This window comes from Triturus cristatus, chromosome 3_1 (assembly GCF_964204655.1).
Source record: "Triturus cristatus chromosome 3_1, aTriCri1.1, whole genome shotgun sequence".
Taxonomy (NCBI): Eukaryota; Metazoa; Chordata; class Amphibia; order Caudata; family Salamandridae; genus Triturus; species Triturus cristatus.
This window is the reverse complement of record NC_140583.1, coordinates 12686982-12703901: the sequence shown is the minus strand read 5'-3', so window position 1 is coordinate 12703901 and position 16920 is coordinate 12686982. Positions and strand designations below refer to the sequence as shown.

The 16920-nt window shown below is 47.5% G+C and overlaps 1 protein-coding gene across 1 annotated transcript in view; it reads left to right on the top strand.

The window, feature by feature from the left end:
- The window catches only part of LOC146859598 (uncharacterized), a 257232-nt gene that overhangs the window by 210652 nt on the left and 29660 nt on the right, over nt 1-16920 (top strand). The gene's annotated exons all lie outside the window — the stretch shown is intronic.

Below are 16920 nucleotides of genomic sequence, written 5' to 3'. Positions count from 1 at the left end.
GTTTAACTAAGAGGGCCACTCCACCTACATCCTATCACACTAATAACATGTCATGACTACACGTGCCATCAGCTAGTATGTAAGAGTGCCCCGCCGCCTACATCCTATGACAGTAATACCATATTACAAGTACACATGCCATTTGCCAGTATGTAAGAGGGCTGCTCCTCCTACATCCTGTCACACTAATACCGTGTCATCACTACACGTGCCATTTGCCAGTATGTAAGAGGGCTACTCCGCCTACATCCTAACACACTAATACCATGTCATGAGTACATCTGCTCTCAGCCAGGGTGTAAAAGGGCCTTCTTGCTTACATCCTATCACACTAATACCATGTTGTGAGAAGTTGGCCTGGCATATGCTGTCCACTAGTTATAGTGGGCACCCTGCACCAGTCCAAACAACCCCTTATTGATAATAGGGTAAAAGACAACCTTTATTGAAAACTATCCTAGTGGTAGCTATGGAGAGCAGCCTTCAGGCTAAGTCTGGAAGGAGTGTAAAGCAGCCTGGTTTACCAGATTATAACCTCTTGAATTACTAAATGAAAGGAGAACCACAGAAGTTATATATAAAATATATGTATCATTTCTAAACACTCACTACAAATCTCTTTATGAGATTAGAGTCCAAGATACACAATAATACAGTCCTAAAACGACAGTAAATAGCACAATATACAATGAGCCCTAGGGGCGGACCAAGGTGGTATAAGAACCACGACTTAACTAGACACAGTGCCTAGAGCACGTACATTCGCTGGGACCCCAAGGAACCACCCAAGGTAGTGACACAGGAAACCCACGGGGGACGTGTGCAGTGTGAGAACACAGGCGCGAGCCCCGTACTATTCTATGGGAGAGTCGCGGTTGGAATTTTAGAAGTTAAGGACACTTAGGAGAGTACTTTGATCAAACCCCTTTAGACTTAGGGGGTCCTAGGGCCTGCACCCACGGGAGCACTAGAGTACTCGTGTTACCTCACCCAGGGAAGCCGGGTGCATTGGTGTCAAATGGTGTCGGGAATTGTCGTTGATTTCAATGGCGATCTGCTGCAAAGTGCTGCTGTCTGGAAGGAGAAAAGTGTCCGGTGTGATCCAAGCCTGAATTGAAGATCAGAAGAACCTGAAAGCTGAGGGGACAGAGTCTGCGTCACTTTCCAGTGACCAGGGGCACGATAGACTAATGCCCACCAATGTCGGGTGTTTCAGGTGCGAAGAGGTGAAGCTTGACTCTGCAGCCACGAGGACCAGGAGGCGTCAATGATGACCAGCAGCTGGATTCGAGCTGTCTCGCGAAGGATGTCGAGTGCTGCGATGTCGGTGCCCAGATTGGACCCAACAAGCCTTGGCAACAGCAACCCATGCAGGAAGAGAAAAGATGCTTCGGTGCAGACCAGCAAGGTCCTGGGGGCTCCCTAAGTGATGGAGAGTCAGGGCACATCTGGAGCAACCAAGGAAGCCAAATTAAAGTTAAAGTTGCCTTCACAGGGACCCACCAGTCAACGGACTAGGGATCACAAAGGGACCTCGAGAGAAAACTCCAAGGGCCAGCTCACTGAGCCCTCATGGAGTGGAAGGGGGCAATCTTCGTTGCAAAGGCTGCTCGGGGTCAGGGCTACAAGAAACCCAAAGCTCAGCTGCAGGAGTTGTTGGAAAGCTGATGCTTCTGGAAAGTGATGCAGTGTCCAGGGGTTCGGGTTGCAAGGTCGCCATGAGGGATACGGGCCTCAGACTTGCTGTGGGCACTGATTGACCTCTAAGACCCCGGAATCCCACCTCCTGTATTGCAAAATTCTTCAGAGTCCGACGGGAGCTTCGGAGATGCAAACCGATCAGATGCGTCTTTGGTGCCTGCCTTGAAGGGAAGTAACTCCTTTACTCCAAGGGAGATTCTTCCGTCATTTAGTTCAATGTAGATCATCGAAGTTCCAGGGTTCAGTATCAAAGTTTCATCCAGGTGTAATCTAAAGTCCTGTAGCCAGGGGTTCCTATCTTATAACCAAGAAAGGGGTGGGACAAACTCCTGGGACCCACCTATGGGAGGGTCAGGAAAGAGGGGTGGCTACACCCATTTCCTTTGTCCAGTTTCGCGCCAGAGCAGCAACCGGTTTGAGCTAGACTATGCACAGGGACACCAAATGTGCCCCCAGTGCAGACTTCAAAGCACTCTTGGAGTGCACCCACCCAGCCCCAATACACTAAAACCTGTCTGGGAGGTGGTGACACCTCCCTCTGACAGGAAACCTATTGTCCAGGCCTCCCCTGCCAGAGTTTCGTCCAGCAGCAGGAGGGTAGACTCGTGTCTGTGGCTGGCAGCATCCATTTTGTGATGCCAGGGCTCTGTTAGCTGGTACCGGGTATACCGGTGCTGTCATGTATCTCCCTGTAGAAGGGTGGGATCATACTCCCACACCAGTTACTGGTGTGGGGGTATGATTCCAAGGTGTTTGACACCAAACACAACATGTTTTCGTGCAGCCATCCCAAAGTTAGCATTTACCATTTGGTTATAATACACTTAAGAATATATGGTTTAGCTGCATCACAAACAACCCCGGAAGAAAGGTCTTGAAGGCTGCAGAGGGGCTCTGCTCATGCATGGGCACCCTCTCACATAAAACCCAGCACTCTGCCTTCAGGATTAGTAAGGCCTGCCATAGGGGTGACTGATAGGTTTATATGTGCAGTGATATGGAGAGATATAGTGAACCTATATCTCAGTAAGGGGTGCATGCGCCACCTTACCCAGGCTGCAGTACCAGTCCTGTGGTGTCATTTTGGAAGGCTTCCCAGGGGTGGCATAATACATGCTGCAGCCACTGGTAGGCCTCAGGGGTACCTATGCCCTGGGTACAAAGTATACCATATACTAGAGACTTATAAGGGTACCCCAGAATCCAATCTGGAGTGTACCTAAAGTACTGGTAATTAACTTAGAGAGGAAGCAGCTAGGCTGGGGTCCTGGTTAGCAGGGCCCCAGCCAGACTAAAGTCGAAAAACAGCAAAAAGTGGGGGTAACTATAAGAAGCAGATCCTACTTTCCTACACATGTCATGACTACACGTGCCATCAGCCAGTGTGTTAGAGGGTCACGCCGCCTACATCCTACGACATTAATACCATATTACAGGTACGCATGCCATCAGCCAGTGTTTATCTAAGAGGGCTACACCACCTACATCCTATCACACTAATACCATGTCATGACTACACATGCCATCAGCCAGTATGTAAGAGGGCCATGCCATCTACATCACTACAACATGAATACCATATTACAAGTACACGTGCCATCTGGCAGTATGTAAGAGGGCTACTCCGCCTACATCCTCACACACTAATACCATGTCATGAGTACATGTGCTCGCAGCCAGTGTGTAAAAGGGCCATGTTGCTTACATCCTATCACACTAATATCATATTACAAGTACACGTGCCATCATCCAGTGTGTAATAGTGCCACGACACCTACTTCCTATCACACTAATACCATGTCATGACTACACGTCATCAGCCAGTATGTACGAGGGCCACAACACATACATCCTGTCACATTAATACTATGTCATGAGTACACATGCTTTCAGCCAGTGTGTAAAAGGACCATGTCGCCTACATTCTATCCGATTAATATCATATTACAGGTACCGATCCCATCAGTCGAAGTGTAAGAGGGCCACGCTGCCTACATCTTATCACACTAATGTGGTCAGCTCTTCTGTCTGTTCAACTCATCTCTCTAGTTACCTCCTCTCTCTTGTTGCCTCTTTTCTCAGGTTAACTCCTCTCACTGCTAACCTCCTCTATGGTCATCGACCTTCCTAAAGTTATCTCCTCTCTATGGCTCCCTCCTCTCTCTGGTCACCTTCTATCTCTAGTTACTGGCACACTCCAGTCACCTCCACTATCTTGTCACCTGCTCTCTATCATCACCTCCCCTCTCTGGTCACTTCCTCTCTCCTCTCACCTCCTCTCACTGGTCACCACCTCTCTCTGGCTACTGCTCTCTCCAGTCACCTCTCTCTAGTCACTTCCTCTCTCTGGTCACTTCAACTCTCTGGTCATTTCCACTCTCTGGTCACTTCCTCTCTCTGGTCACCTCCTCTCCATGGTCACATCCTCTCTATGGTCACCTCATCTCTCTGGTCACCTCCTTTCCCAGGCCACCTCCTCTCTCTGGTTGCCTCCTCCCTCTTGTAACTTTCTCTCTCTTGTAACCTCCTCCCTCTGGTAAACTCCCCTCTCTGGTCACCTCCTCTCTATGATCACCACCTCTCTCTGGTCACCTCCTCTCTCTGGTCACTTTCTCTCTCTGGTCACCACCTCTCTCTGGTTGCCTCCTTTCTCTGGTTACTGGCTCTCTCCAGTCACCTGCTCTATCCAGTCACCTCCTTTCTCTGGTCACCTCCTTTCTCTGGTTGCCTCCTCTCTGGTTACTTCCTCTTTAGCACCCTCCTCTCTCTGGTCACCTCCTCTCTCTGGTTACTGGCTCTTTCCAGTCACCTCTCTTTGGTCACCTGCCCTCTGTTGTCACTTCCTCACTCTGGTCACCTCCTCAATCTGGTCACCTCCTCTCTCTTGTAACCTCCTCTCTCTGGTAACTGCCTCTCTCTGGTAACCGCCTCTCTCTGGTCACCGCCTCTCTCTTGTCACCTCCACTCTCTAGTCACCTCCACTCTCTAGTCAACTCCACTCTCTAGTCACCTCCTCTCAATGGCCCCCATCTCTCTCTGGTCACTTCCTCTCTGTGGTCACCACCTCTCTCTGATTGCCTCATCTCTCTAGTTACTGGCTATCTCCAGTCGCCTCCTCTCTCTGGTCACCACCGCTCTGTAGTCACCACCTCTCTCTAGTCACCACCTCTCTCTAGTCACCTCCTCTCTCTGGTCACCTCCTCTCTCTGGTCACCTCCTCTCTCTGGTGACCTTCTCTATGATCACCTCCTTTCTCGGGTCACCTCGTTTCTCTGGTCACCTCCTCTCTGATTACCTCTTCTCTATGGTCACCCTCTCTCTATAGTCACCTCCTGTCTCTGGTTACCTCCTCTCTATGGTTACCTCCTCTTTCTTGTCACCTCCTCTCTCTGGTCACCTCCTCTCTCTGGTCACCTCTTTTCTTTGGTCACTTCCTCTCATATTGCCTCATCTCTATGGTCACCTCCTCTGTATGGCCAATTCCTGTCTCTGGTCACCACCTTTCTATGGTTACCTCCTCTTTCTTGTCGCCTCCACACTATGGTCATCTCCTCTCACTGGTGACCTCCTCTCTCTGGTCACCTCCTCTCTCTGGTCACCTTCTCTATGATCACCTCCTTTCACGGCTCACCTCCTGTCTCTGGTCACCTCCTCTCTCTTGTCACCGCCTCTCTTGTCACCTCCTCTCTCTGGTCACTTCCTCTCTCCTCTCACCTCCTCTCTATGGTCACTTCCTCTCTCTAGTCACCTCCTCTCTATGGCCCCCTCCTCTCTCTGGTCACTTCCTCTCTGTGGTCACCACCTCTCTCTGGTTGCCTCATCTCTCTAGTTCCTGGCTCTCTCCAGTCACCTCTTCTCTATGGCCACCTCCTCTCTATGGTCACCACCTCTCTCTGGTCACCTCCTCTCTCTGGTCACCTCCTCACTATGGTGACCTTCTCTATGATCACCTCCTTTCTCTGGTCAACTCGTTTCTCTGGTTACCTCCACTCTGGCTACATCCTCTCTATGGTTACCTCCTCATTCTTGTCACCGCCTGTCTCTGGTAGCCTCCTCTTTATGGTTACCTCCTCTTTATGGTCACCCACTCTCTCTTGTCACCTCTTCTCTAGGGTCACCTCCTCTCTCTGGTCACCTCCTCTCAAATTGCCTCATCTCTATGGTCACCTCCTCTGTATGGTCAGTTCCTGTCTTTGCTCATCCCTCTCTCTGGTCACCTCCACTCTCTAGTCACCTCCTCTCTATGGCCCCCTTCTCTCTCTCGTCACTTCCTCGCTGTGGTCACCACCTCTCTCTGGTTGCCTCATCCCTCTAGTTACTGGCTATCTCCAGTCGCCTCCTCTCTCTGGTCACCACCTCTCTCTAGTCACCACCTCTCACTAGTCACCACCTCTCTCTAGTCACCTCCTCTCTCTGGTCACCTCCTCTCTTTGGTGACCTTCTCTATGATCACCTCCTTTCTCGGGTCACCTCATTTCTCTGGTCACCTCCTCTCTGATTACCTCTTCTCTATGGTCACCCTCTCTCTATGGTCACCTCCTGTCTCTGGTTAACACTCCTCTCTATGGTTACCTCCTCTTTCTTGTCACCTCCTCTCTCTGGTCACCTCCTCTCTAGGGTCACCTCCTCCCTCTAGGGTCACCTCCTCTCTCTGGTCACCTCTTTTCTTTGGTCACCTCCTCTCAAATTGCCTCATCTCTATGGTCACCTCCTCTGTATGGTCAGTTCCTGTCTCTGGTCACCACCTTTCTATGGTTACCTCCTCTTTCTTGTCGCCTCCACACTATGGTCATCTCCTCTCTCTGGTGACCTTCTCTATGATCACCTCCTTTCTCGGGTCACCTCCTGTCTCCGGTCACCTCCTCTCTCTTGTCACCACCTCTCTTGTCACCTCCTCTCTCTGGTCACTTCCTCTCTCCTCTCACCTCCTCTCTATGGTCACTTCCTCTCTCTAGTCACCTCCTCTCTATGGCTCCCTCCTCTCTCTGGTCACTTCCTCTCTGTGGTCACCACCTCTCTCTGGTTGCCTCATCTCTCTAGTTCCTGACTCTCTCCAGTCACCTCCTCTCTATGGTCACCTCCTCTCTATGGTCACCTCCTCTCTATGGTCACCACCTCTCTCTGGTCACCTCCTCAGTATGGTGACCTTCTCTATGATCACCTCCTTTCTCTGGTCAACTCGTTTCTCTGGTCAGCTCCACTCTGGTTACATCCTCTCTATGGTTACCTCCTCATTCTTGTCACCTCCTGACTCTGGTAGCTTCCTCTTTATGGTTACCTCCTCTTTATGGTCACCCACTCTCTCTTGTCACCTCCTCTCTAGGGGCACCTCCTCTCTCTGGTCACCTCCTCTCAAATTGCCTCATCTCTATGGTCACCTCCTCTGTATGGTCAGTTCCTGTCTTTGCTCATCCCTCTCTATGGTTACCTCCTCTCTCTTGTCACCTCCTCACTATAGTCATCTCCTCTCACTGGTAACCTCCTCTCTCTGGTTACCTCATCTCTCTGGTTACCTCATCTCTCTGGTTACCTCATCTCTCTGGTCACCTCATCTCTCTTGTCACCGCCTCTCTCTTGTCACCTCCTCTCTATGGTCAGTTCAGTTCAAAAGCTTTATTCGGTATGTAAAAATACAACCATATAAGCAAAACGACACACATAAAATACATAGCAACCAAAAATATCTTATACACTGAACATGACAGAAGACAATATGTAAAACATTGTTAAAGTGCATAATGCTTCCTTGAACAGTTCAGAATTAAACTTAGTTTATCAACGAAACATATATATTATATTTTTAGCAAAGTGCACGTTCCGTATAAGTGTCTAATATGTGCAGATGTGCAAAAGATGCAAAGCATAGAAACAGAGCCATAAATACGTTGTTCAGAATTCATTTAAACTACAAAATGCATAAAAAAGTCTGGGCGATACCTAAATGTGCAAAGTACATAACAAACTTTAACTAATCAACACAGACTATGGACTTCCTTATATTTATGCATTTAAGCACATAGGATGCCACGAAAAAACAGGTATCAGGACTTTCCAGAGTTGTTAAAAACTTCATTGCTGATTTGGTAGAACGTATCTTGTGTTTTAAAAGGATAGGTTTTAGATAATATTTCCTAAAATGACAATAAAATTTACCGAACAATAAAAAATGACAGCAGCTTTGTTTTGAAATGTTATTACAAGGACACAGCATACTAGATTTGATCTTCATATCCGGGAATGAGACTAAATGATGCACAATCCCTAGCCTTAAGCGGGTTAGGACAAATCTGTGGGAGTTATAAGTCACAATCGTAAGATATGTCTGAAAACCTCTCCTTAAATCCAAATCAAGGTAAGAAGCAACAGTTATTAAGTTACTGGACTGATTCTCTCTAGCAGCATTCTTATGTGCTAGAAACCTCAATTTTATGTCTTTCTTGGATATCAGTGCAGCTGCTTCAGGGTTCAGACGAATGTTACAATCAAACAGAAGATTAAACCAGTAGTAAATATAACTCAGCCATGGTATCCGGGACAAATTATCAAGATTCAAACAATCCTTGATGATTGTTTGTGTAAATACTGTCTCAGTTTTAGACCAAATGGAACGCCAAAGTAGCAATGGACGTAGTGCAGCTAGGTCCATGATAAAGTCAATACCGGCTTCCATATGAGTTAAAATATTGGGAACTGAGGAGGGGGCACATAGCAGTTTCTTCAAAAACTTATTTTCATCATTCTGTAAACTATTAACAGGATGGTGTCCCCATACTCCTGCCCCATATAAGGCAGATGAAATACACCTAGCTTTATAAATGGCCAGCATGTCTTTCATTCTCCTTTGCCCTAGTTTGGCCGCAAATCTAAAAATACTACTGGTATTTCTATTCATCTTTAACCTCACATTCTCGTCCTCGTTAGTCCATTTCCCATCCCTAGAGAATGTTATCCCCAAATAACAGAAACTGTTGACCGGTTGTATCTTAACTTTGTCAATAAAGAAGGAAGAATTAGATTTCACCCTCTTTCCGCAGGTCATAACAAAAGTCTTAGTCTTATTGATTATCAGTTTCCTATCTTTGGTAAATAACACAAATCTATCTATTAGGCGTTGTAGGCCATTCTGTGTTCGTGATAAAAGAACCGCATCATGTGCGTATAATAAAATAGGAGTAACGCTTCCATCAATCACAGGGGCGTCTGAAGGCAATTTACTTAAAATCGAGTCAATTTCATTTATAAATAGTGAAAATAAAAACGGAGCCAAGACGCACCCCTGGCGAATACCTCTTGCGACTTTAAAAAAAGGCGTACATTCTCCCATAGGACCATAACGTACTTTACATGAAAGTCCGGAGTATAATCGGGCCAGAAAGTATACACACTCTTTAGGGGCACCCAGATCTAACAGGGTGTCCCATAAGATATTGTGATCTACAAGATCAAAGGCGCTGCTAAGGTCTGCGAAACAGAGGAACAGATTAACTTCCTTAGCAACAGTGTATTTATGTATAAGGAGGTCTAAATTAACACACTGCTCCAACGTCCCCAGACCTTTCCTGAATCCATATTGTGCCTTTGAAATGATCGAGTTGTCCTTGGCCCAAGTCTCAAGTCTATTTAGAATTACTCTGCTCATAATTTTTATAGATGCGTCTAATACTGAAATGGGACGATAATTACTTGCCTCAGACCTGGAGCCCTTCTTAAAAAGGGGTATGATTATAGACTGGCCCCAGGTAATTGGCATCGGTCCCTCCACTGTTGCGTTAAATAACCTGGTCAGAATGGGGGCCCACAAATGTAACTCGGACTTATATAAATCCAGCGGGACCCCATCCGGGCCAGGCGCCTTGCCACCTTTGCTGTTACTTAGACCCTCATAGACCTCATCCAGGCCAATAGCCAGGGGCAATCTAGGCCAGGTAAACTCATTATCCTGATGGGAATCTAAAATTAACCTATCCGGGTTAAAAATGTTTAAAAAATGATGCATCCATGATTTACAGTCAACGTGAGAAGTTATTTCAGGCACTATATCATTTTTTTAAAAAGGGCTGTTTATAGTATGCCAATATAATTTACTATCATTTATTTCAGCCGCAAAGCTGAGATTATTCCAGGCCTCCTCTTGGAGAGCTTTTTTCCTCTTGATAAGTGATGTTTTATAAACAGCACGACAATTTTCAATTATTGTACTGTTTCGAGGTTTGGAGCTCAACGCTTGTTTTATGGCATGGAGAGCCTGAGTACAGCTTGTGTTAAACCAACCAGTCTTGATTTCTTTTTTCCCCTTATATGGTTTTGTAAGAAGATTGTCAATTGTTTCATTAATTGTACATAGGTGGTCAAGTACAACATGTGAATGTACCTCATCGCCAATGCAATAATTTACTTCCATGTTGCATTTACTTAAGACCTCCTCCAACAATTCATGTGGGACAACCGTTGTCCATTTAATCCTAAACCCATTAGGTCTTACTGCCTCGATGTTATTGATACAATTGTTGGCATCCATGTTTTTGTGACCCCAACTATGCAGTGATAAAGAGATACTGTTGTGATCACTTAAAATTTGCTCGTTAACATACAAGTTGGAGTATGCACAATCATTAGACAGTAAAATGTGGTCAATATATGAGTTAGCTCCTCTACCAGTAAAAGTTGGACAGTTTACATTAGTACTATTTTTCGTACAACTTAACATATCCAAGTCAAACTTAGCTAGCATCATATTTAGGGCGGTACCATACGCACAATGTGGGAAATGTAAACAATCGTTTTCCTCCGTATTACCAGATTCCCTTCTTAATCCACATAAGTTACTCATGGCTAAAGGACAAGGACTTATATTAAAGTCACCCACCCAAAGGACGATCGACTGATGGCCTGAAACTGCCTGTGTCCTCACAATTTCTTTTTCTAGCTGAATCAGAATTTTGCCTCTGTCAGCAGTGAATACATTATTATAAAAATTTATCAGCAACAAATCTTTCCCTTTGTCAAACTCTAGACATAAAACTTGAGAATAGACATCCACTGAAACACAACTTTTAGTTTTGCAGGAGATTAATTTAGTTGATATTAAAATCAAGAGACCACCTTTGGCTCTTCCAGCGATCGAACTCACTGCATTCAAACTGTGTGCTAAATATCCCTCAATAAAAATAGGTTCCTCGCACCAAGTCTCCTGAAGACATATTATATCATACCCTATGTTAATAAAATCCCTCCAGAAAGGGGAATCTAATTTCCTTTTCAAACCTGCAATATTCCACGTAACAACGCGGTAACCTGTATTGGGATCACGGTTTGCCACTATACAATCGTTTACTCGTTCTACAAGACAGGGATCTGAAATTAAAATGGAGTCTGCGATGGAGGGCAAGGTTACAATCTTTGTCCGTTTAGTTCCTGTGCTCACCATAACAGCATCCACTTTATTAGTTTCAAATGGAGAGGGCGAAAGGACAGTCGCTACTATATTAGACTGCTCACTAATAGCTTGTTTATCGTTCGACTTCCTGATGTTATTAAACAGTCAGTCGTTTTCCTCCAATGAGGACAAGGCAGAATATCGATTAAAAAGGGGAGGGTGTAATCCCTCTGCCTGCTAGCTGGCTCATTTCCATATATATCCCCTCTATTACAATGCATCGGGACTCTCGGTAGCAAGTTAGGAGGGTAGCCAACCCCCCCCCTAGTTAAACCAGGTTCATAATGCTCATCCTGTTGATGCAGTGGTAGTTGTGGGCAATTCAAATAACTATAAAAATAACCCAGAGGTTTAGCAGAGACTGAATTAACTTGGTTGGGTAAGGAGGCGGCTTTTAGGAGGACTGTTGCCACATGCTGTGGGTATTTAAAATTAACTATGATACAGTCCCCTCTGGTAGTTTTCCTGCCTTCCCCTATCCAGCCAACTCTGCGGGTAGACAAGATATCGTTAGAAAATGCCAGCGGAAAACCACAGTTTTTGTTGAGCCAGGCAAGTGACTTGTTTTTTAGAGAGTCATGAGTTTCCTGCCTGGAGTTAAGCATACTGGAGTCGACTTCAGGAACATTAATCAAAACCACTGTGTAAGGTGCACACTGTGGTGGGAGATTAACAATATGATTTCTCTTGTGATTAATAAACCCAGCATCTCCCTCAACTACAGGCTTCTGTACATTCTGTGAGCGTGTGCATGCAGGGAAAGATTTGCCTGATGAAGTGGCTAAAGAAGAAGAGGAATGTACTGATGTTGCAGTGGATGGTACATTTACAGGCCGACTTAACTGGCTACTGTCCCCCGGGTTCACAGAGGCTCCCTTACTGTAAATACCAGACGAATGCAACGTAGGTCCCAAGGCACAATCTATTAGATTATGGACCCCAAGGGCCGGAACGGCCGATTTGGGGGTTATCAAGGAAGAAGGTCGATTTTCATAAGATGCCAAGAGACCCTTTAAACTGTCTACTTCTGCAGAGACTGAATTTAACTTTACCAGCAAGGGGCTAATTAAAGCCTCCAATTTTGACTCAATGATAGATACCAGATGTCCTATTGAGGCTGTATGAAGGAAAACCCCCTCAGCTTTATCATTAGTCCCCAGTATATCATTTAACGAATCTGGTGTAACCCCCCTGCTTGGTTGGATTGTACCCTGCTTTTTAGGCTTGTGAGGCACTACCCTCTTCACTGGTGCTTTCCTGCACGCCCGCACTTTCCTCAGCATAGGAGAAGGAGTTGGGGTTGTTTTAGAACAGGATGCTGTAGTCTGTGAGGGGGAAGAGTCATTTAAGGAGATGGGTTCGTCAATGCTTTCAACATTAACCACATCAGGGGGTACATCGACGATCACTTCTACAGTCTCAATGTCAGTATTACCCCTACAACTTTCTAAAATAGATGTTTCAGTATTTGGTGTTAATGTGTCCACTGAGGGTACTTCAGGGCTTGGTCTGCCCAATGAGAGTCTCCGTTCTTTATTGATCTTATTTACAACTTTTACCAAGTAGTTATCCAAAGTCCTCTTTTCACCTGTACCAGGTTGGTTAGAAGGCTTGGACTTCGACATCATGACGATAAATACAATAACCTGTGAGACAGGTATATGCGTGTAACTGCACACTTACGAGTCCGAAGATAATCAAAGATCCGTGGCCCTGCCCTGCCTCTTCCTGCCCCGGACGGCCACAGACGGCCCGCCCTCTGCCCTCTCTATGGTCATCTCCTCTCACTGGTCGTCTCCTCTCTCCTCCTCTCTATTGTCACCTCCTCTCTCTTGTCATCTCCTCTCTATGGTCATCTCCTTTCACTGGTGACCTCCTCTCTCTGGTCACTTCCTCTCTCCTCTCACCTCCTCTCTCTGGTCACCTCCTCTCTCTTGTCATCTCCTCTCTATGGTCATCTCCTCTCACTGGTGACCTCCTCTCTCTGGTTACCTCCTCTCTCTCTTGTCACCTTCTCTCTCTTGTCACCTCCTGTCTCTTGTCACCTCCTGTCTCTGGTCACCTCCTCTCTCTTGACACCACATCTCTATGGTCATCTCCTCTCACTGGTCGCCTCCTCTCTCCTCCTCTCTCTTGTCCCCTCCTCTCTCTGGTCACCTCCTCTCTAGGGTCACCTCCTCTCTCTGGTCACCTCTTTTCTTTGGTCACCTCATCTCAAATTGTCTCATCTCTATGGTCACCTCCTCTGTATGGTCAGTTCCTGTCTCTGTTCACTACCTTTCTATGGTTACCTCCTCTTTCTTGTCGCCTCCACACTATGGTCATCTCCTCTCACTGGTGACCTCCTCTCTCTGGTCACCTCCTCTCTCTGGTGACCTTCTCTATGATCACCTCCTTTCTCGGCTCACCTCCTGTCTCTGGTCACCTCCTCTCTCTTGTCACCACCTCTCTATGGTCACCTCCTCTCTCTGGTCACCTCCTCTCAAATTGCCTCATCTCTATGGTCAGCTCCTTTGTATGGTCAGTTCCTGTCTTTGCTCATCCCGCTCTCTGGTCACCTCCACTCTCTAGTCACCTCCACTCTCTAGTCACCTCCTCTCTATGGCCCCCTTCTCTCTCTGGTCACTTCCTCTCTGTGGTCACCACCTCTCTCTGGTTGCCTCATCTCTCTAGTTACTGGCTATCTCCAGTCGCCTCCTCTCTCTGGTCACCACCTCTCTCTAGTCACCACCTCTCTCTAGTCACCACCTCTCTCTAGTCACCTCCTCTCTCTGGTCACCTCCTCTCTCTGGTCACCTCCTCTCTCTGGTGACCTTCTCTATGATCACCTCCTTTCTCGGGTCACCTCGTTTCTCTGGTCACCTCCTCTCTGATTACCTCTTCTCTATGGTCACCCTCTCTCTATGGTCACCTCCTGTCTCTGGTTACCTCATCTCTATGGTTACCTCCTCTTTCTTGTCACCTCCTCTCTCTGGTCACCTCCTCTCTCTGGTCACCTCTTTTCTTTGGTCACCTATTCTCAAATTGCCTCATCTTTATGGTCACCTCCTCTGTATGGTAAGTTCCTGTCTCTGGTCACCACCTTTCTATGGTTACCTCCTCTTTCTTGTTGCCTCCACACTATGGTCATCTCCTCTCACTGGTGACCTCCTCTCTCTGGTCACCTCCTCTCTCTGGTGACCTTCTCTATGATCACCTCCTTTCTCGGCTCACCTCCTGTCTCTGGTCACCTCCTCTCTCTTGTCACCACCTCTCTAGGGTCACCTCCTCTCTCTGGTCACCTCCTCTCAAATTGCCTCATCTCTATGGTCAGCTCCTCTCTCTGGTCAGTTCCTGTCTTTGCTCATCCCGCTCTCTGGTTATCTCCACTCTCTAGTCACCTCCACTCTCTAGTCACCTCCTCTCTATGGCCCCCTTCTCTCTCTGGTCACTTCCTCTCTGTGGTCACCACCTCTCTCTGGTTGCCTCATCTCTTTAGTTACTGGCTATCTCCAGTCACCTCCTCTCTCTGGTCACCTCATCTCTCTGGTTACCTCCTCTCTCTTGTCACCTCCTCTCTCTTGTCACCTCCTCTCTCTTGTCACCACCTGTCTCTGGTCACCTCCTCTCTCTTGTCACCGCCTCTCTCTTGTCACCTCCTCTCTATGGTCATCTCCTCTCACTGGTCGCCTCTTCTCTCCTCCTCTCTCCTGTCACAACCTCTCTCTTGTCATCTCCTCTCTATTGTCATCTCCTTTCACTGGTGCCCTCCTCTCTCTGGTCACTTCCTCTCTCCTCTCACCTCCTCTCTCTGGCCACCTCCTCTCTCCTGTCACCTCCTCTCTTGTCACCTCCTCTCTATGGTCATCTCCTCTCACTGGTGACCTCCTCTCTCTGGTTACCTCCTCTCTCTTGTCACCTCCTCTCTCTTATCACCTCCTGTCTCTTGTCACCTCCTGTCTCTGGTCACCTCCTCTCTCTTGTCACCACCTCTCTATGGTCATCTCCTCTCACTGGTCACCTACTCTCTCCTCTCACCTCCTCTCTCTTGTCACCTCCTCTCTCTTGTCATCTCCTCTCTATGGTCATCTCCTTTCTCTGGTCACTTACTCTCTCCTCTCACCTCCTCTCTTTGGTCACCTCCTCTCTCTTGTCACATCCTCTCTCTTGTCACCTCCTCTATGGTTACCTCTTCTCTATGGTCATCTACTTTCTCTTGTTACCTCCTCTCTCTTGTCACCTCCTCTCTATGGTCACCTCCTCTACATGGTTACCTCCTCTGCATGGTTACCTCCTCTCCATGGTTACCTCTTCTCCCTTGTCACCTTCTCTCACTGGTCATCTCCTCTCACTGGTCACCTCCTCTCTCTGGTCACTTCCTCTCTCTAGTCACCTCCTCTCTCTGGTCACTTCCTCTCTCCTCTCACCAACTCTTTATGGTCATCTCCTCTCCATGGTTACCTCCTTTCTATGGTCACTTCCTCTACCCCGTCACCTCCTCTCTATGATCACTTCCTCTCTCCTCCTCTCTATTGTCACCTCCTCTCTCTGGTCACTTCCTTTCTCCTCTCACCTCCTCTCTGTGGTCATCTCCTCTCACTGGTCGTCTCTTCTCCATGCTTACCACCTCTCTCCTGCTGCCACCTCTCTCTGGTCACTTCCTCCAGAGAGAGGTCTCTTGTCACCTCCTCTCTCTGGTCACCTCCTCTCTATTGTCACCTCCTCTCTTTGGTCACCTCCTCTCTATGGTATTCTCCTCTCACTGGTGACCTCCTCTCTCTGATCCTCCCCTCTCTCTGGTCACTTCCTCACTCCTCTCACCTCCTCTTTCTTGTCACCTACTCTCTATGGTCATCTCCTCTCACTGGTGACCTCCTCTCTCTGGTGACCTCCTCTCAATGGTAATCTTCTCTCACTGGTGACCTGCTCTCTCTGGTAAACCCCTCTCTCTGGTCACTTCTTCTCACCTCTGACCTCCTTCATCTCCATGCTTACCTCCTCTCTCTGGTTGCCTCCTCTCTCTGGTAAGCTCCTCTCTCTGGTCACTTCCTCATTCTTGTCACCTCCTCTCCATGGTTACCTCCTCTCTCTTGTCACCTTCTCGCTCTTGACACCTCCTGTCTCTGGCCATCTCCTCTCTATGGTCATCTCCTCTCACTGCTGACCTCCTCTCTCTTGTCACTTCCTGTCTCTGGCCATCTCCTCTTCATGATTACCTCTTCTCTATTATCATCTCCTCTCCATGGTTACCGCCTCCTTCTTGTCACCTACTCTCTCTGGTCACTTCCTCTTTCTTGTCACCTCCACTCTATGGTCGCCTCCTCTCTATAGTCACATCCTCTCTCCTCTCACCTCCGCTCCCTTGTCACCTCCTCATTATGGTAATCTCATCTCACTGGTGGTCTCCTCTCTATGGTCATCTCCTCTCACTGGTGACCTCCTCTCTATGGTCCCTTCTTGTCTCTGGTCACCTCCTCTCCATGCATACCTCCTCTCTCCTGTCATCTCCTCTCTCTTGTCACCTCTCTCTTGTCACCTCCTCTCTCTGGTCACTTCCTCCCTCCTCTCACCTCCTCTCTCTGGTCACCTCCTCTCACCAGTCACCTCCTCTCTATGGTCACTTCCTCTCTCATATTACCTCCTCGCTATGGTCCTCTCCTCTCACTGGTCATTTCTTCATCTCTTCTCACTGGCCATCTCCTCTCTCTGGACACCTCCTCTCACTGGTCACCTCCAATATCTTGTCACCTCCTCTCTATGGTCACTCCTCTCTCCTATTAACTCCTCACTATGGTCATCTCCTC